The sequence below is a fragment of the Humulus lupulus genome, chromosome X (genome assembly GCF_963169125.1).
Source record: "Humulus lupulus chromosome X, drHumLupu1.1, whole genome shotgun sequence".
NCBI lineage: Eukaryota > Viridiplantae > Streptophyta > Magnoliopsida > Rosales > Cannabaceae > Humulus > Humulus lupulus.
The window spans coordinates 17,347,914-17,363,289 of NC_084802.1; positions in this window are offsets into that span (position 1 = coordinate 17,347,914).

The window sequence follows — 15,376 nt, forward strand, 5'->3', positions numbered from 1 at the left end:
TTAACACATCATCACACAACTCAGCATCATTTTTATTAAAAATTAAAATAATAAGAGGGAAATATTGGCGCCAAATGCAAAAAAATTTCCCTCCAGTATATGTGTAGGGTAACACTCTTTACTTACCCATATTATTAGTAGATAATCATCCTTCTAAAATATTATAATATTGGCAATATTTACCTACCAATAAATCTTACGAATAAATATTGGTGGGTAAAGGTTCCCTTTACCTACCAATATATATTGGTAGGTAAATATCAGATTTCTTGTAGTGATTGTTAGAGAATATATTATATTCATCGGAAATATGGAAAAAACTAAATACAACTCTATTAAAAAATACAATAGATAAGATATTTGATAAAAGTAATGTTACAACTTGTTATCCCTAAAATATACAAGGATGACGTGGCGAATGAGAATGTGACACGTGACATCAAAAATCAGAGAAAAACGACAAAGTATTGAGAAAAGACCGACGGGAAAAAAAGATAGGTCCATGACCTATAGGAAAAACGACCAAGACAATACCCCCTAGGGGTGGTCGGCCTGACCCCTACCCCTAGGGCTGGTCAGCCTAAGCATGCCCTGTACCCCCTAAGAATGGTCGGCACAGGCAGGCCCTATACCCCTAGGGGTGGTCGGCCCAAGCAGGCCTTATACTCCTTAGGAATGGTCGGGCCAAGCAGGCCCTGTACCCCCTAGGGGTGGTCGGCCCAAGTAGGCCCTGTACCCCTTAGGGGTTGTCAGCCTGACCCCTACCCTGGGGTGGTCGGCTCAACATGCCCAAGGACCTTAGGGGTAGTCGGACTGACCCTATCCTCCATAGGGTGGTCGGCCTAAACCCCCCAAGTACACTTCACTGAGAGATAGTTACTCTCGTTCAAATTGAGATCAGCAGGCCTAGCACCCCAAAGATCAACAAGCCTAGCACCCAAAAGGTCACAGGTCCAGCACCCAAGCTTTGGTCATCAGGCCTAGTACCTAAGTTTGACATACCAACAGAGACTTAATATCCCCCAGACGTTTCTATCGTGCATTATCAACCACGATCCATAGAAGGCAATAGGAAGACCCACGATCTCACAATCATGGGAAGGTGGACACATATCTCCACTACCTGATAATCGTATGCCAACCCATGATCCCAGTATCACTGGTCGTGTAACAACTCTTGGGTACTATAAATAAAGGACCTAGGACTTCATTAAAGGGGGTCTTTTTTCTAAGAGATTTTTGGTTGGAATTTTGGGCAAATGAGAAACGAGTGAACACTTTTGTTCATCATTGTAATTGTCGAGTGACTCAATACTAAAAGCTAAGTGGATTAGGTTATTAGTGTTCATCTGAACAGGGTTGAACCACTATAAAATTCCTATGTGTTTATTTAAGATAATCGTACTCTGTCATTTATTTCGTTTAGTTCGTTCAAAAGGTGTCGTATATTGTACATACAATCGTTGGCCAATTTCACAGGTCAACACAACTCAATTGAATAAAATACAAGTAAATGGAAAGATGTAGAAGAAGAACAACAAAAGAATGAAAAGAACAATAATAAGAACACAAACTCTCATACAATTAAAGTGTAGAGTAGTGAAGATCACCAACTTGAACAAAGTTCAAGACCTTTATCCAAAAGCTTATTTCCCCTATTCCCTAAGCACTAAGGGATCTCACAAGGAAATAACTCTCTTGAATGATCAAGCTTCTATGGTGTATTTTCCAGCCAAGTGTTTTGTGGATAGAAGATTATGTTTTGAGACACCATTTGAATTTCAAATTCCACTAACCCCCATGGTTGTTACTAATGTTTATAGAATTAAAAAGGAGTTTGGGGAGTTACATGAGGTGTTAGAATAGTTCAAGATGGAAAAAAGAAGTTGGAGTTGGATGGTAGCGTCCTAGGTCGAGGCTAGAGATGTTCCTGGTTGCGGCCACAACTTCGGTTCTCCAAGCCGCGACCTAGAACACCTGTGGCCCTAGCCACAGCTCCAATTTTAGCAAAACTCAACTTTTGCATTTCCAAACGGTTCAATCCTCTTCCCACATGACTTTGTAACCTCCATACACATTATGGGAGTTAAAATCATGCCTCCAACAACCATATCACTTATAGCTTTGAGAAATTTAAACTCAAAATGTGTAACATATAATCTACACATTATTGGATAATATTTGGGAGTTACAAATTTATAACTCCAAAATATGTTACATTTAAGCACGCATGTGTCTAATTTTGTAACTCTCAATACTATGCTTCAAGGTGTGATAAATCACATTTTGTCACATTATTTAATCTAACATTATATTATTTAAAATAATATAACATGCATTGCATGTTGCGTGTATCTAGTATATATAAAAAGGACGACTACGGTATTGAGAGTTTTTTTATCAGGAACAATGTTGATAAAATTTAGTTTCAGCCTGTTGTAATCCTAATTTGTTTTTATGATAGTGTATCCTATAACCACTTTTAGAATATCTTTTAAATTTTCAAAAAATTCCAAATAATTTACGGTGTCGAATACAAATTTAAAACAATTTATTATATGAATGAACACAAAAACAAGCACACATGCAAATTCAACTAGAATTGATAGATATGGAAGTCCTACACAACACAAAAATGTTCATACCTAAGCCGCTCTCTAAATATAAAAAAAAATTAGGATTAATAGAAATTGAAGTATATATATATATGTGGAAGATTTCTCAATGGTTATTACCCATGGATTGTTACCATAAATCACTAAACAAGTTTTTGATGAGAAATGATTATAATGATGATGAAAATAAATAAATAAAGTATATAAAATCAATAATTTCGATTTTTTTAGATTAATTAGGCAATAAACATTAGTTGGAGAGATATTGGTCACATTAATTATTCTCATTAATTCCGAAATGATTTTTACTAACCATCCACAGGCAGTAACCATTAAGAGTGCCCCATATATATAATATATATGTCTTCTATATAAAAAATATATAGATAACGGAAATTCTTGGTTTTAATGGTTTGATTTGTTAAATTTAACGAAATATTCTAAATATTTAACATAATATTCTAAATATTTAGCGGAATATACCTTTAAAACTAATTAAAAATAGATATGTTGATGCAAAAAATTCGATCTTTCTATTTCAGGAGATACTTGGTATCAAATGTTGATTCTCCGATGGTGCAGATGGCTCAGGTGATCGTTGAATCGTCTGGGTGTACCTACAAGAAAGACACTCCAATGCTTAAGTGACTCTCTCTTTTTCTCTTAGGCAAAGTGATATTTATAGGGCAAAACACTAGAGAGTTAGTTGTTCAATCTAGTTCCAGATTGGTTATTAGGATAACTGAATTTCCCGCCAGAATGTCTGTTTACCCATTCAATTTGCAGATGACAGAAGAGATCCGCCTATGACCCGTGGCTTCTGACGACTTCTCCTCTGTTGGGCAAACCGCTCCGTTTTACTTATTCCAAAAATAACAAGATATTTGGGCCGAATATTTTGAGCCCATCAATTTCCCCTCGGTCCAAGGTTTGAATTTGATACGTTTATTAGACTATTCAAATCTTGGGCCGACTCTTTATCTTCCAAAATTTTTGCCCAATGAAAGGTTGTTCTTTCAATCGAAGTTCACCACGTGTGAATAATCATAGCAAAGCCTGACATTTGTCACTTCGAATTAATGCACTCTCAGTTGCCACGCTCAAACTTTTCCCATTCGTATTCTCATTACTTTCCCATTTTGTAGTCACCTAGTTCATTCTCAAGCAATTTCCCCTCCATTTTCTCAGAGAAAGAAAGAAAAAGCCCTAAGTATGTTTACTTTCCTTCTCTAAAGCTAATTTCTTGCTTGGCTTCTTACGACAATGTCTTCCCATGCATCTCCCAAACTGACAGACCGAGAAGGGTACAAGGCAGCCTATGGTCGTATTCATAAGTCTTTTGATATTCTTGACAATGTTATAGTCTGGACGCTAACAGACTCTGAAATAAAAGAATGGGGATTCAAGGATGTGGTCAAACCCGGGGAAATCGTTATGAGTCTAAGACACATTGAGTGGCTTCGGTTCCCTCTCCCAGCCCTATTGGTTCAGGTAATTTCAAATTCTAGGGCCCATATTTCACAATTCCTCCCGAATGCGATTCAATCCATCATTGGAGCCCAAATGATCAGAGCTCTATGGAACGTTGACATCCAATCAGATGACATATATGCATGCTTTACCAAGACGACAAGCAGGGTTGTGGAAGGCAAACCCTGGAAGACTTTTTACCTTTCCCCAAAGAAAGATTGCACAATTTTCATTGATTTTGACAGTTCCCATAGGAATTGGGATAAATACTTTTTTTTCCGTGGGAGGAGCATGGTATCCTGAGTTTTTGCCGAAGGAAATCTTTCCCCTCGCTAGGGTTTTTATTAACGGTATGTTTAGTCTCTTCTTGTTTCTCCTTTCCATTTTTTTTAATAATTATTCTTATGACATTACATAATATGATTTTTACTTTGTGCCTCAGATTTTTCCTGGCGCCAAGTTAGCATGAACCCTAAGAGGCAAGTTTTGCTATCAGAAAAAAGTCTCCTTCATGATTTTAAGGAGAATGGCATCAGCATCAGGGGACTTCTGAACCTCAATTGTATGCAAATTATGACCCGCCTTTGTTTTCTGGACATAATCAATTTGGGTGCCATGCGAATCAGGGCCCAAAGAGGTAATATATCCCACACCAAGGTTACTGCCACTTGTGCGAAGCATTAAGGGGATTTATTAAAAAGATCTACCCCTGCTTCGTGCATCTTAGGACTGACAAGGACCGAATACGATAGGGCATATTCAGAAACCTTTGCAACATGTACCAAGCGTTAGGGTGCCCATGAGTATAAGAAGAGAGATGGTTTAGAATCGTCTCACTCGTCAGAGGCCTCCCCAGATAAATCTTCCCACGCCTCTGCTCGCAGATCCTCTCGTATACACGGTCGCTCCTCCACACCTTTTAAAACTCTATCCGTCCAGCCTCTGCAACAGGTGTACTTGTCAAAGGACACTCTGGGGAAGCGTAAAACACGTGAAGGGACCTCTGATGAGAACTCGGATGACGATAAAGTAATTTCTTCCAAACTTCAAATTCCAAAGGGTTCTGCTTCTGACCTCGCGGGCTCCTCGTCATATTCCCAAACTTGCGCCAGGGACATTGCCCCTCGGCAGGTTCTATCACGCCTCAATGCATCTTTGGGATCCTCTTATGCTGCTCCTAAAGCAAGGCCAACTCCTCCTCTTTCCAAGTTAAAATCCTCCCAAGAGGAAAGTTCAAATGCGAACAGGCCCCTTATGGTTGGCCTCAAAGGTGACTCAATCCCTGGGACCTTTTTTCTAGCTACAAATGAGTCGTCATAGGTGCCAGCCTGCATCCAGGTACCTAGTACTACGCCTAAAAGGAAAAAATCTCACAACTCCCTTCCCAGTTCCGAAGACATAGTGTCTTCTGCTTCTGCCTCTTTTGTAGGTACTGACGTCCGTCTTGTTAATAAGCCAGGATCAGAGGGGAAATGTCCCACCTCTGCCTCCCGCAAGAACCACCCATTAGAGGATGCTTTTGAAGGTGATTTGGAAGCCTCTGGAAGCCCTTCATGTGATGGTCGAGCAAGCAGTCTTGCTAAAAAAGGAGCGTGAATAGAGGAGATGCATTGAGGCCAATCATAATGTGCTTGCAAAAGCTGTGAAAAAGCCAGAGGCAGAGTTGGCAGCTGTGAAAAAGAAGGCGGTGTCCACTGAAGAGAAGTTGATGGAGTCTGTAGGTCTGAAGGTGGAGCGAGATAAGTTGAAGGCTGACTTAGTGACAATGACCAACAAGTGGATGGACAAAGAGCCATTTTTTCTAAGAGCATGAAAAGCGGATAGAAAAGATGGGGAAAATGGTTAATGACTTACAAGAAGATAAATGGTTAATGACTTACAAGAAGATGTGGTGTCGCTGCAAACAGATAAGGAGTTGGAGGAGAAGCAGAAGAAGGATTTGTAATGAAAGGTAGAAGGGCTGGAATTGAATGTTGCTGACTTACGAAAGCAGAAGCTGGAAGCAGAGCTTCTGTTTAGCTTAAAAATGAAAGAGAAGGAAGATGTCATTGCTGAAAATGAACGATAGCTAAGAAAATTGATAGAGGTACGTGAATACAAATGATTATGGTGGTGTTTATGTTTGAATTTTGTTTATGAATAAGCTTGAAATTATTGGAATGGTGTGCCTCGCAGGAAATGGAAGAAGCGGCAATAGAGGCCACGAGGCAACAGATCAAAGATTGGGAAATTACCAAACAAAAATTTGTGAGGATTGCAGAGGTGGATACAGTGAGATACCTAGACCTGGCACTACGTAACAAGAAATAGACACTAGAGGAGAAATGGGCAAAATTGGAAATGTATTGTAAGAGCATAGATGTGAAGGTGGGGGAGTACGATGTTCAACAATATCTTGGTGAGCTTGGAGACTTGGAAATTAGCAACCTGGTGCATCAGTTAGAGAAGTTGAAGCAGAGGAGTGACGCCTTAGGTTCGATTTACACGTCAAATGGAGAGGCTGTTGAAGAAGGAGAGGTTTCGAGAGAGGCATCCTCTGTCAAAAGCACTAGTGCCCCAGCAAAGGCTGTGCGAGAGGTGTCTGTTGGTGCTGTATCAGAACTTAAAGAGAAAGATATGGAAACAGTATTAGCACCAGTAACAGAGGCAATGTCAGGAAATGATAGAGGTGTTGTAGATCCCCCGTTATAGTATTGTATAGTGTGTTTTGTTGTTTATTTTTAATTGCGCTTGGTTGTTGCTACATATGAGTTATCAAGACAATGGCTTTTGAGTGTTGAAAGACATAGTATGTGTAAATTTGAAAGATAATGAGTCTGTGTATTACTGAATGTGTGTGTTTAATTTCATGAAATGTCAAAATTGCAACTTGTGAGGCATGTTGGTCGTGTTTTGATAGGAGGCTTCATAAGCCCTTTAGGTCTCTGCAAGAGAGGTATAGTGGGAGTCAGTACAGATGGTGGGAGAGAATGTCTAGTTAAGTGATAGGTGAAATGTGCATAAGTAGTTTTTGGGTTATAGCAATTAACTGGTTCTGACAATGCTTGCATTTCAGGTGAGCACCGCGATTGGGTAATGTGTCATTTCTAAGGCATATCTTTGATAGGCCAGAGTGGGTGTATTCGACATGGGCATTATCTGAGCTTGTGAGAAGTGGGATTCCATATTACATATCGTGCGAACGATACGAGATATGGCATTGATAACTCTTGAATAAAGAGTTATTTCATGTGCTTTTGAACTTATAATTGTGAAAAAATCATAGGTGATGTTAGTTTATTTTTAGTTTTTGTAGCTAACTTTGGTGTTTTTATTATCTTAATTAAGTTTAATTATTTTTGTAGTTTTTAATAGATATTGTGTTAAAGGTAATAGTTTCATGGATAAACATTCGCACAAGGAATAAACTAACATGTGAAACTATTTTGATTGAATTTTGTTGTTGATGGCTGAATTATCAGGTTTGCTGCAACAAAACAAATTTTGCTGAAGCATTTTGATCAGGCAGCTTTTGGGCACATGGAACATGTGCCAGTCAATGGGTAACCTGGAAATTTTTGCTGAGGTGGCAAGGGTAGAAAGAATTAGTCAACATATTGGAGAAAATGACAAAAGAGAAAGGAGAAATTCATGTTTTTGGAGAAAAAGGGGCAATATGGTACTTTTGGTAAAAAGATGAGAAAACCTAGAATACACAAAAGGAGGCATGAGCCGTAACATGAAGCAGCAGCCATTTCGGGAAAGAAAAAGCAGAAGAAGAAACATGGAGAACCAAAAATCAGCAAGAAGAAGAAGAAGGAAGAAGCTAGCTCAAGCATCACTTTGGATTTATTCTTCTCTCTATTTCTAAACTCCATTTATACATTTTCTGAGTTGATTGCTAAATCTGAATATTATGGGCTGTTTTTATTGTGGATTAATGTTTATGAACTCAGCCATGAACTAATTTTTAGGTGGCTTGAATTGTTGATTAACCCTATGCTATAGTCTATCAATTTCTTGCACTTTATTTTAGTAAAATCTCTCTTGTTCATTCAAGTTTGCTTATATTGATTTCTTGTTGTTGTTTGGCCAGCAATGGCAAGATATTTAATTATGTTTAATTCTAGAAAGATTAAATGTAATGAGAAGAAATTGGATGACACAAGTCATAATTTAGGTTAGGTCATGTTAGTAAGTAACATAGGGATGTGTTATTTGCCTTGTGTAACTTTTGAGAATTAAACTTTGAATTGCATTCTTAAATCTGATTTTACATAGGAATATGTTTAATAAGGTAGAAGAATTAATGTCATAAAATTTGAGAAAGTTTTATGAGTGTTTAAATGAATTCTTGTTAACCTCAGAGTTTTGCTAGAATATTGTTGTCTCAATCCGTCCGCAATTTGTTCAGGATGATTAATATAGGGGAATTAAATAGTTCAAGTCCATTTTGCAATCCATATATTTCTCTCAATTTTCTTGTTCAGTTCTGTTTTTACTTTCAGTATTTCCATCTTTTTAATATTTTGTTTAACCTTAAAACAACCCATTTTATTTTTAGTACTTATAAGTTGTTTAGTAATTTTTTTGCTTATTTTTCTATTTTGCAATCCCTGTTGAGACGATTTATTTATCATTGTATTACTTATGTGACTACGTACACTTGCGTATTTAAAATCAAATATTAAATTTATCACAACAAGTTTTTGGCGCCGTTGCCGGGGATCGAACCCGGGTCACCCGCGTGACAGGCGGGGATCGAATCCAAAGTTAAAGAATGCGATGGCTGATTATTTGCATCACATTGAATGGAATTAGGGTATGTTGTTTAAAATATGTTTATGATGGGTTCTGTTATGTTTGAATTGAGCAAAAATAACAAACATTCATGCAACTAATTATGTAAATAACCATCAAGTGGTAAATAACATAGCATATTTTATTAACAATTATGAATCATTTGATAATGTACTTGTGTATAAAAGGTAAAATAGGCGTTAGTTTTCCTTGCGAAAATTGAGAGAGTTTAGTGCGTTTTTCTTCCTTTTGAACTAAGTCGTCCCCTTGGGTGTGCAAAAGAGCAGGTGAGATGCTCTACCATTTGCGAGAGGGGGCGACATGTTCTTGCTCAAGCTCATAGCGCATCATGTGGGGCTAAGTGTAGGAACAGAGCCCAGGGTTGATTGTCTTTCCGTTTCACCCATACCTTGGTTCGTTGAACACCTCTTTTTGGGGCAGGCACTCCAAAGGAGGGGGTATGCCATCAAATCTAGCAGACACAGCCAGCAGAGGGGCCGCAGTTAGGAGTGCTGGAAAAGTTCCTCCCAGTCTTGGATTGCCAAACCAGTTCTGCTGGAACCGAGGCAGTGTCGAGGTGGGATTCCCGATGGCTCTGCTATGGTAGTTAGGGCAGATTAGACCGCATAAGCAGGGTTTCGTGGCGTTGCACGGCTTAGCAGGATCCTTTGCTTGCTTGGGCCTGTGGTTAGACTTTATGGAAGCCCATACAAATAGCCTTTGGCAAAGTAAGAGGATGGGGCAAATGAGAAAATATCACCCCGATTGGACAACCAAGTTCGCGTAGTCAGGACAGATTAGAATGTGAAATGGCTGGCCCTAGCTCCCCGCTGTTTTAGTCAGGTCAGATTAGACTATGTTCGGTTGTGTAGTTCAGAGGAAGGGGGAAACAATCCCCTCGTATGAACATTTTTTAAAGATTGCACTTTTGAATGTGAAGCGTTTATCGTTATGGTGTAGGCTTGGATGAGTCGTGTGGTTTCACCTATGAGGGAACAATTAGAAATGGGGTGGTATTACATGGAAGGTATTTGGTGTAATTTGTGTGTTGATTGAATATCATAAGGGTTGTATTTATATTGGTTGTGGTAGGTGAGTTTCAATCCATGTGAAAAATGATTTAGTTTGTCTGGATAGGCGTTAAAAAATGAAAATGTACGTGATTGTTTGTGATAATGCTTAGTGTGGACTGAGTGATTTGATTTGTGTTCACCTGGGTGCACTGTTTGTGTTACGTCAGGAGAGATTCTTCGTGCAGATTTGCGTCAGTACATATTGATAAAGTAAAGAATTAAAGAGTGTTAAAAAAAGGAATGTTGTTTTATTGCTTTTCTACATTTGAGTACACATAGTGTTAACAATAGTAATGCTTTAAAGACATCGAATTCCAAGTTCGTGGAACATTTTTTCCATTCTTTATTTTTTTCAAAGTGTAAGAACCTTGCCCTAGCGCCTCCGTGATCTCGTAAGGACCTTCCTAGTTTGGCTCTAGCTTCTTCTGATTGTCAGTAACAACCCAATCCCCTTATTTGAATGAACGTGACTTTACCTTTTTGTTGTAATAGCGTTCTGCTGCTTTCCGATATTTTTCGTGTCTGATCTGTGCGATCATGCGAAATTCATCTAAGAGGTCGAGGTTGTCGGAAAATTTTTCATTATTTGTGGTCTAATCAGAGGTGATTTTCGTATAGAGGGTCGGCAGACCAACTTCTATTGGGATAACGACTTCTGTTCCGTACACCATTTCGTAGGGTGATTCGCCAGTAGAGCCTCGCTTGGTGGTTCTGTATGCCCAGAGTACCTTCGGTAATCCGTCCACCCATGCACCATTTTTGTCTTCTAAGTTCTTTTTGATGTTAGCGAAGATGACCTTATTGGAAGCTTCTGCTTGTCCATTGCCTTGGGGATAAGTGACATAAGCGAAGCTCGGGTTGATGTGTAATGTATCACACAACTCTTGTACTTTGGCATTCTGGAACGGTGTGCCATTATCAACGACTATTTCCCAGGAAATTCCAAATTGGCAAATGATGTGCTTCCATATAAAACTCATGGTGTTGGTTTTGCTTACTGTTGTGTAGGTGTAATGCCCTGGATAGCCAAGACCGCTACATTGTGTACTTATAAAGGTGCAGGACTTGCTAATCAAGTCATTTAGTTAAAAACGTGTCACTAACCATAGATGTGCTAGGGTTTAAAAGGTTTTTATCTCAAAAGTTACACTTTATATCACTAAACAGTTTTACACATGGGATCCCAAAAAGAAACATTGTTTAAAACTTAGTTTACAGAATCTCCAAAATACAGACAACCATAAACTATTCTAAGGCAAAACAGATATTTCTGGTTCTCTTGTGCCTGCCATTCCTCTAACCGTGGCGGCGGAGAAGCTGGTCATGTACATTCAGCTCACAGAGCTCTCCAAGTCAGGGTTGGTCAAGCTTGCCCTTGCCTTTACCTGCACCACGTAGCACCCGTGAGCCAAGGCCCAGCAAGAAAACATAATAAGCAACACAAACAACAATAACAGATAATCAATCTTTTAAGCATGATCAAACACTTAATATTCCACATTAACCACTCGCACATAATCAGAACCAATGATGCAACTAATCATTAATAACAATCAAGTTACATAATAATTGGTGCCGACAACTTAGGTCGCACTCTCTGTTTACCCCACTGACTCCAGCCCGCTTAAATCGAGCTCAGTGCATAATAAGCTATCCTCGGCTACCAGTGGCCAAGCCGCGCCCTGTGCGCTAGTGTAACCCTTGGCACTCATAGGTCGTTGGTTACTGTTTACATGGCATAATACCATTCTTTCAAGCATATATATTAGGGAGCCCGTAGTCCCATTACAAATACACAAACGAGTGCATTTTTCTTACCTTTAATTTCTACGTTCACTGATTACGAGCGATGTTCCTCGAGTACGATCCGTTTCCCAAGCCCTAGCTTTAACATCTAGTCATAACCAAGGTAATGGATTCCATTAATATTCAAATAGAGGTTTCCGGGTACAATACTAGCTTCTGGGACATTGAATTCCACCAAGCACGGTGGCGACATTGATCCCGAGCACCCTAGAATAGATTCCCGTGCTTAAAATCCCCAAATGATCAAGAATGTACCTAAGGGTTGCGGCCCTTGAAACCTAGCCGCGGCCCGCCCCTAAAACAGAGCCCAAGGCCCCCAGCAAGCAGACATGTGCCACGACCCTGCCCAATGACGCCGCGACGCCCTCCTTTGGCCGAGCCTCCCTAGCTCTCTTGCTTTGTAGGGCTGTAGCCCTACCCTTCGTGCCCAGAAAATCCACCATTTTTCACTCTCAAACCTCACTCAACTATCCATAGACTTCCCACAAGATTCCAGCAACACAACCCAGCTGAAACCAAGACTAAAACCCCATCAAAACCTATTTCAATCACTAAAACTTTCTAACTCAAGAACACAAACCCAGCCATGGAATCACTATAACTCAGCCATTAAACCTTAAATTTGAGCTTACCTCAACTGCAGAATCAATCCTCCAAGAGATTTCTGGGCTATCTTCCAAGGTTCTAGCTTCAATTTAATCTTCAATTACAAAAACCCAAAACTTCTTAGAACACACTCAAAATCACAGAATTTCAACCACGGAAAATGGGATTCAATGCTTACCTCAGTCTTGGTTGAGTTCCTTTGATAATCCTTGAGCTAATCCTCTAAATCTCAACTTCAATCCTCTGAATTCCAGCCAAGACCTCTAAATTTTCTGTGTTTTTCCTTTGAGAGAGAGAAAAAGAGGAAAGAGAGGGTCGATCTATTTTTTTATGTTCTACTGTTTTCCATCAACTTAGTCTAACCTTAGCCAGTTAAGTCAATTCCCGAGGCTTGGGGTACCGGAAACGTCCCCGAGGGCAAAACAGTAAATTTCCCCAATATTCCCACCTAAGCTTTCTATCCTCAAATATATCTCCATATATTTATTTCCATAACCCGATAGTCCAAATAACTACCCGATACCTAAAATACCCATGACTTATCCAAAGTCAACTATTAAGCCCCGTTGTGACATTTCCCCCTATATGGTTCCCTAGGATCGCCTTGAGTCGCACATTGCAAAACTACCCACATAATAATGTGGTTCTCCCAGATATAACATTTAACATAATTTATATTCATATAATCATAAAAGCATGCATTAAATCATTAATTTCACACACAAACTATTATACTTTCCCAGCGCGCTAATCAAGGCTCCTAAGCCATATTAGTGATTTTGGGTCATTATAGTAGGCCTCTGCCACCACCCAATTCGTGAAGTAATCAGTGGCCCATAGGGCATATCACTTCCCTCCGGTTGCCCTCGGGAGCTCACCAACTATGTCCATTCCCCACTTTGCGAACGGTCATGGGGTGATGACAAAATGCAGAATTTGTGCGAGTTGGTGTATAGTGGGTGCGAATCTATGGCATCGGTCGCACTTTTTTCCGTAGTCATGGGCTTCTGTCATCATGTACGGCCAGTAGTAACCTGCCGTCAATGCTTTGTGTGCTAAGCTGGGACCCATGTGTGGTTTCCACAAGCTTCTTCATGGATCTCTTCCAATAATTTTTTCGCTTATGTTGGTCGTAAACACCTCAAGTAGGGCCCATTAAAATATTTACGATATAACGTCCCATTGATCATAGAGTAGTGTTGAGCTCCAAGGAAGAGAAGCTTGGTGTCTTTTACATTGGCAGGCATTTCAAATGTGGTCAGGTATCGGATAATCGAGTCCATCCAACATTCAAGTTCTGTTGTAATGGAGCAAACTTGTGGATTTTCTCGTGTAAGAATTGTAGAAATTTATGAGTGTCATGTATATTCTCCCACAGAGGCTCTCTTTGCAAGGGCGGCTGCCTTCTGATTTAATTCCCGTGGGATCTGGATGAGCTCAAATTGTTGGAACTGAGACTTTAGTGTGGTTACTTTTTTTAGTAGGTCTATTAGATGGGATGCCCTTATATCAAAGTTGCCAACCACTTGTTCCATCATCAGTTTAGAATCTCCTCTGACTTGTATTCGCTTGATTCCCATGCTTCGTGCCAATTCCAATCCGTAGATCAGAGCCTCGTAATCGGCTTCATTATTTGTTGCGTGCTGCTTTAACCACAGGGCTTCCTCGATTTTTAATCCAGAGGGTGCCTCTAAGATGATGCCAATTTTGGCTCCTTGCGAGTTTGAGGCTCCATCTGTATCCATTGTCCATACCCATTACTCCTCTGAATTTAGCAGTTCTGGGGCAGTCTCGGGTGTAAATGATTGAATTTTAACTAGGAAATCAGCTATTACCTGTCCTTTCTTTGCTTTTCATGGCCGGAAGCGTATATCATACATGTCGAGGTCGAATGCCCATTTGAACAATCTTCCAGAGAGGTCCGGTTTGCTCAAGACTTGCTTCAACGGATAATCGGTGTATACTACAATTTTATGTCCTTTGAAGTACTGTCGCAACTTCTTTTTTGATGTAACCAATGCTAATACCAGCTTCTCCATTTTATTGTAACGTGTTTTAGCGTCTAGAAACATTCTACTACAGTAGAATACTGGCTTCTGTTGGCCTTCTTCCTCCCTAAAGAGTGCATAACTCACGACAAAGTTAGAAATGGACAGGTAAAGGAAGAGACCTTCATTGGGGATGGGAGAGCTTAGTATATGCGGATTGCTTAGGTAAACCTTCAACTCCTCGGAAGCTTTATTTTGCTCTGCTCCCCATGCTGTATTGGTGGAATTTTTAATACATTGAAAGAAGGGTTGGCATCGATCTGACATACAAGATATAAACCTACCCAGGGCTACTAATTTGCCTGTTATAGCTTGGATATTGCGAATAGTTCTCGGTTCTTTGACTTTAGACAGTGAGGACATCTGAGTTGGGTTGGCCTCGATGCCTCTTTTACTGACCACATACCCCAAGAATTGTCCTAAAGATACATCGAAAGCGCACTTTGTTGGGTTTAGCTTCATCTAATATTTGTCAAGTATGTCGAAGCATTGTGTCAGGTCTGCCATGTGTGTGGTACATTGCCGAGATTTAACTACCATGTCGTTAATATAAACTTCCATGTTTTTTCCTAGGAATGCAGAGAAGAGGTTGTTCATTAGCCTCTGATATGTTGCTCCTGCATATTTTAGGCCAAAAGGCATGACCTTGTAGTAGTATAAGCCACGTTTTGTTGTGAATGCAGTGGGATCCGATCCTCCTTCTTCATTGGGATTTGGTTATTTCTTGAGTAAGTATCGAGGAAGTTCTTTCTTGCACAACCCGCTGTAGCATCTATCATCTGATCGATTTTTAGGAGCGAGTAGCTGTCTTTGGGGCATGCTTTATTCAAGTTGGTATAGTCGATACATACTCATTTCTTCCCATTCTTTTTCGGAACCACCACAGGGTTTGCTAGCCAACTGGAGTATAAGCACTCCTTGATTGCACCTATACTCAAAAAATGTTCCACTTCATCTTGTATTGCTTGATTAACTTCGT